A 6,253-nucleotide genomic window follows, 5' to 3' on the forward strand; every position below is an offset into this window, starting at 1 on the left:
ATCAGAGATCCTAATCCAGCCCACCTTCAATTCCTAGAACTCTTATATATCAACAATTTACTTGGGCCATTAGTAGTTCAAATTATTGTAGAGAGATTAAGATTGCAATAAATATACCCACTTGAAGTTCCTGGACCTCCTGATTTCTCTGATGCTTGACATTTATTCTGTGAAAGCAGCTAGACTGGTTTTCTCCAGCCTGATTCAGAAGTGTTAAATTAAAACCCTTCTAGAGCTGCAGCTGTCACAAATTCCAACGCATCTGGATGGACATTGGCTTGAGACCATTGACTCTGCAATTTATTTATTTATTTATTTCCTGCCCATCTTGTGGTTCAATGTGATTCTGAGTGGCTTACAAGAAAAAAGCATTTGACAATTATAAACATAAGAAAGATGAAAATCACAAAAATTAAAACAAATGAAAACCCACATATCCTGGAGATACCAATGTCATAAAGGACTCTAAAGGTAACAACCAAGAAACAGAAACAGATCAGCAACCAGTGCAGCTCGCATAATGTAATGTTGCATATGCCACCCAATATGCCATAACATTCTGGACCAATTGTAGATTCTGAATATTCTTCAAGGTAAGCCCCCTGTAGAACACACTGCAATAATACAAGTGTGAGATAGACAATAGTTGGCATCAGGATACTTGCTGGTCCAAAGGGTGAGAAGGGTGCCCACAGTTCAAATCAAAGTGCATGCTTCTATTCTTTTTTTTAAAAAAAGGTTGAACTCTGAAGAACTATGTGAAGAACACTAACTTGTGAGATCATAATTATGAACAGTGTAAAGTTTAGGATTTTTTTTGAACAGGAGCTGAGCCACTAGATAAGACTGTGAGGTGCCATCAAATACCACGGGGAAAAGCTATTGTGTAAGGATAGCACATAAAATATAAAGTAAAGACTCTTGAAACGGATTATTTCAAAAGGAACCTTTAATCAGTTAGGATGAAAACTATTAGAAGCAAAGCAGCATCTGAAAACCTTTAGGCCATGCAAATGGGATTAAGCTGATAATGACCCCTCCCCTTTGTCTGAATGCAGATTCTGACCAATACACAAGTGTGAAGATGCATCCTTAACTCTTCTGCCCTGGGAGTCAATAAAGCACATGTTCCCATGGCAATCTCTAGTTAGACATCAAAGTTATATATCCCACATGGCTACCATAAACCTCCCTCCATAGATATTGGGACCTTCAGTCTCCTGGTGACAGGAAACCAGTTGTAAAGTTGTAAAACTCAGTTGTTTCGGTTGTAGCTAATTATTTAACTCCGAGGCTCCCCCCCTCCCAATTGAATGGCAGTATTACTTTTAGGGATCCGACATTCCTTTGCAGAAATGATTAGGGTATACAAGAGGTTTTTCACTTACAACAGTTCATATAGTGACTGTTCAAAGTTACAAGATCATTGAATTATGACCATTCTTCACACTTATGACCATTGCAGCAATCTCATGGCCGCATGATCAAAACTCAGTCGATAACTGATTCATATTTATGACAGTTGGAACATTGTGGAATCATGTGATCTCCGTTTGCAACCTTCTGACAAGCAAAATCAATGGGGAAACCTGATTCACTGAATAACAGTGCTACTAACTTAACAACTGCAATGATTCACTTAATAATTGTGACAAGAAAGGTCATAAAATGGTGCAAAATTCACTTAACAAATGTCTTGATTAGCAACAGAAATTTTGGGCTCAACTGAGGTCATAAATTGAGAACTACCTGTACAGTATGTTTTCTCTATATTTTCTGTATTATTTCCTCATCCCTTCCAGGAGAAAGTCTGAATGTCAGAGTGTATATTTATTATTACAGGTTCTATACACGGATGTGATTTACTGTGCTAGATTTTGTGCTTGTTTTTCATGGATTAGGACCCTTTCCTTTACCGGAACTCTTAATTCTTCCAAAGCTCCTGATTGGATTAAAAGATCATTAAGACAAACGGAGGCCATAAGGAGGAAGATCAGTGAAATGCCATCACAAGTCATGTGAAAGTTTTCTAAAGGTAAAGGTGGGCAATGTCACTTAAGGCTATATGGAAAAGGGCAAAGAAAAGTTCTCTTATTCTGACTTTGTCTTTTGATCCATTGCAGTAAATGAAGATTGTCAAGTCTTTTGAAACAAGGGGACACCATGCGTGGTAAATAGCTACAAAGTTCAGAAATAAATGCTCTTGGAAGACAAACATGAAGAAGAGCTAAACTCCAATGGGTTCATTTCAAAAGAAATAGGTTATGAAGAAACAGATCTCAATGCAATATTCTTTACAAACCTTCTCTTTGCACAACTACCAGGAACAAAAAGATCTGTACTTAAGAACATACACTGGATTGGACTTCTGGCCCATTAAATCCAGCAGTCTGTTTTCATTATAGTCACCAACTGCACAAGTAAGTGCAGAAGAAACTCTTTGTTGTCCCAGCAGATGGCTTTCAGTCATTCTGCCTTCAAGGCTAACAAATGATTATTTCCATGACTTCCATGAATTGGTTTAACCCTTTTCTGGGGGGGGGGAGTGAAGAGGGGATTGACTTACTAAAGAGAGACCCAACCTAGAAGTAAGGACAACTTTTCTGATGGGAAGAATAATTAATCAATGGAATAGTTTGTCCCCCTCATTTGTAGGTGCTCCATCATTGGAGGTTTTCAAAAAATAAACTGGTCAACCCCATTTATACTTATTAAACTTTGCAAAGTTATTAGAAAGCATATTTACTGTATGTGCTGAACTCTGTGATTCAGTTCATTGCTAATACAAATCGCCATCAAAAAGCATGTGTAACAAACAAAGGTGCACCCTTTTATACATTTGGATATTTTAGATGAAAGTCTGAGATAAGAAAACCATTAAAGACAGGTGCATATTTGCAGAAGCATGAAGACACTGTAACAATGGTTTATCATTTTCCTCCCCTTGATCAGAAAGGTTAAATTCAGCATGAGATGTGGATGGAGGTACTTTTATAGCTCTTCACGTAATGTTAATTAATTTGGTGTCCTTGCAAGAGAGGACTTCTGGTAAGGGCAGAAGGTTTGAAAGAGAATACATTAGCCACCAATGTGAATTTAAAGGCTCACATACCTCCTTGTATCTAAGTTAAGAAAAGGTTGTTTTTTTCTTTGACTTCTTGGAATGAAGCTGCTATTTCTTCTACCGTGGCTTCTCTTTCCCCCAAATTGCCAGAGTAGTCAAAAGCAGATCTTTCTTTTTTCTTTTTTTCACCAAAGATTTCTGTGTTGTCTTTGATAGGAGGTTGGGTTCTGCCCCCTTTTTCACACTCATCTTTATTGTGGTCTCATAGATATTTTTGAGGTGGAGACAAAAGGAGAGATTTAAAGGGGAAAGTGGTTCTCTTAAAGCAATTGAAATGATTCATTCTGCTCTGTGATTCATTCATTTCTGTTCAAAAGCCCCTTTTCAGAATAACACATTTGGAAGGGATCATGGAGATCTTTTAGTCCAGCCTCAAACAGGGGTCCCCACACCATTCCTGACAAACAACTGTCCAATTACTTCTGAAAAACTTCCAGTGTTGGAGGATTTCTCAAAGGAAGCCATTCCACTGACTTTTCTCACTTTGAATGCATATTACTGCAGCTGACATTCAAACCACCATCTTATCAATCTCCTGTTTCAGAAAATGGAGGGGCTGGCAGAAGAATTACATTAAGAGACAACAAAAGTTCTTGTTTTTTCTACAAACTAAAAAAAAATCTATTATTGCATAAAGGGTTTCCCCCCCCCCCTGGAGTGAAGGCAGGGATCACTTTGGTAGATGCATTGACATGGATTCAGTCTTTCCCACAATAACACCAACATTTCTCAGAGGCTACTGAAATGATAATACTGGATTCTACTGCACTAGTGAAACCACACTTGAAATATTATATTTAATTCTGGTCACCATGATACAAAAAATATGATGAGATGAGATGAGATGACAGCAACAAAGATGATAAGGAGTCTGGACACTAAAACATATGATGAAAAAAGAGGGACGTCCATATGTCCTGTCTAACAAAGAGGAAGACTATGGGTGATGATAGCATCTTCCAGTACTTGAGGGGCTGTCACGGAGAAGGGAGAGTCAATTTATTCTTCCAAGCAGCTGAAGGCTGGACAAGAAGTAACAAGTGGAAGGTCATTAAAAAGAGATTCAATGTGGAACTAAGGATAAATTTTCTGATAGTGAGAACGATTAATCGGTGGAACAATTTGCTTCCTGAAGTTGTAGGTGCTCCATCACTGGAGGTTTTCAAAGAAGAGATTGGACATTTGCCTCTCATGGAACAGGGTCCCCTGCCTTGGGCTAGAAGGCCTCCCCTGCCGCTTTTGAAGGCAAAATCAGCTGGCCAGTGTGCACATGGAGGGCCAGGGGAGGCCATTTTCACCCTCCCTAGGCTTCAGGATTGTTCACCATCCTCCTTCAATTTTAGTTTAAAGTCCTTCTAATAAGTTAAGCCAGTCATTTTCTGAAAACATTCTTCCCTATCTTTATAAGGTACATCCCATCCTTTGCCAAAAGCCCATCATGTAGTGCGGACCATCATCCAGGAATCCAAAGTTTAACCAGTGGTTCACTTCTAGAATCTTTTGTTCATTTATACCCCAACTTTCATCTCAAATTAATTAATCATCTATAGAATAAAAATATTTGCAAATCTTTAGCCAAATATCAGTCATTGTGAAACAACATTACTGCAACAACTTTTCATAATGACGGCAAGAATGGATTATCCTTTGTGCTCAATATGAATACAAAGACTCTAATCCTATATGAAGAGGAAGAATGATATATTAGAGGGGAAAAAAAGAAAAAGATGAGAGGGATCGGGAATATAGATTTCCCATGAACTTTTAGCTTTTACCCCCAGTCACTACTTTGTCAAGTCTTGCCAATGATGGGTTGCAACTATTTTTACTACTGGTTCGGCATGCATCCATGCTTGCTCATGAGCATGCACAATGCTTCTGTGCATGTGCAGAAGAGTCCGGACGGGTGGGCAGGGCCTGATAGGTCTATATTTTCTGGGTCTATTTTTTTTCTTTCTTTGAAGATGGGAATCACATCAAGTCTTTTCCAGTCCTCTGGCAGTTCCCCAGTGCTCCAGGATCTCTGAAATATATAGTTCAGTGGTTCTGAGATCTCATCTGCCAGTTCCTTCAGAACCCTGGGGTGTAATCCATCCAGTCCTGGTGATTTGAACTCATCTAGGGTAGACAGGTGCTCACTTACCATTTTCTTCCCTATTTCAACTTGTGTTCCTAATCTGATTATTGTGGTGCTGTTTTTGGTAGGTTGGACTGTTTTTTCCCTTTGTGTAAAGACAGATGCAAAATATGAGTTAAATAGTTCTGCTTTCTCCCTGTTGCTTGTCACCTTCTTGCCACTTTCTCCCAGCAATGGACCAATTGTTTCCTTAACCTTTTTCTTGTTTTTAACATGTTGGAAGAAGCTTTTTTGTTATTTTATCTTTGTTTCTAAATGAAGAGAAGGTTGTTTTGCATTTGTCCTCTTGGGATGAAGCTGCTGTTTCTACCGTGACTTCTCTTTCTCCCAAAATTGCCTAATAGTGTAATCAAAAGTAGAGTTCCCTGAGGGAAAACAAATGTTTTTGAGTTCTCTACAAAGGGAGAAATCTATTATGGCATAGAGGGTTTTTCCCCCTGTAGTGAAGTCAAGGGTTCCTTAGGCCAATGCATTGACATGGTTTCAGTCTATCCCAAAATAACATCATTTTTCAGACTCTACTAGTCAGATCATTGAGATCATTGACTGGCAACCAGCACTAAATGCAATGCTACCAATATTGAAAGGATGCAAGATTGCTGAAAAAGTGCATCTTACTCACTGAATACTATGAAAACCAACTCTTGGCATTTAATAGCAATAGCAGTTAGACTTATATACCGCTTAATAGGGCTTTCAGCCCTCTCTAAGCGGTTGACAGAGTCAGCATATTGCCCCCAACAATCTGGGTCCTCATTTTACCCCCCTTGGAAGGATGGAAGGCTGAGTCAACCCTGAGCCGGTGAGATTTGAACAGCCAAGCTGCTGAACAGCAGGCAGCTGAAGTAGCCTGCAGTGCTGAATTTAACCACTGCACCACCTCATAAATTTAAGACCCCATGCTCAAGAGGCCCCAACTTTTGTTGTATTAACATATGAGCCACGGACACCATTGATATGAGCATTTAATCCTCTCCTTTTGGCTTTTGCTT

Source organism: Thamnophis sirtalis, unplaced genomic scaffold (assembly GCF_051295495.1).
Source record: "Thamnophis sirtalis isolate CommonGarterSnake01/CBP01778 unplaced genomic scaffold, rThaSir2_p1.2 scaffold_2, whole genome shotgun sequence".
NCBI lineage: Eukaryota > Metazoa > Chordata > Lepidosauria > Squamata > Natricidae > Thamnophis > Thamnophis sirtalis.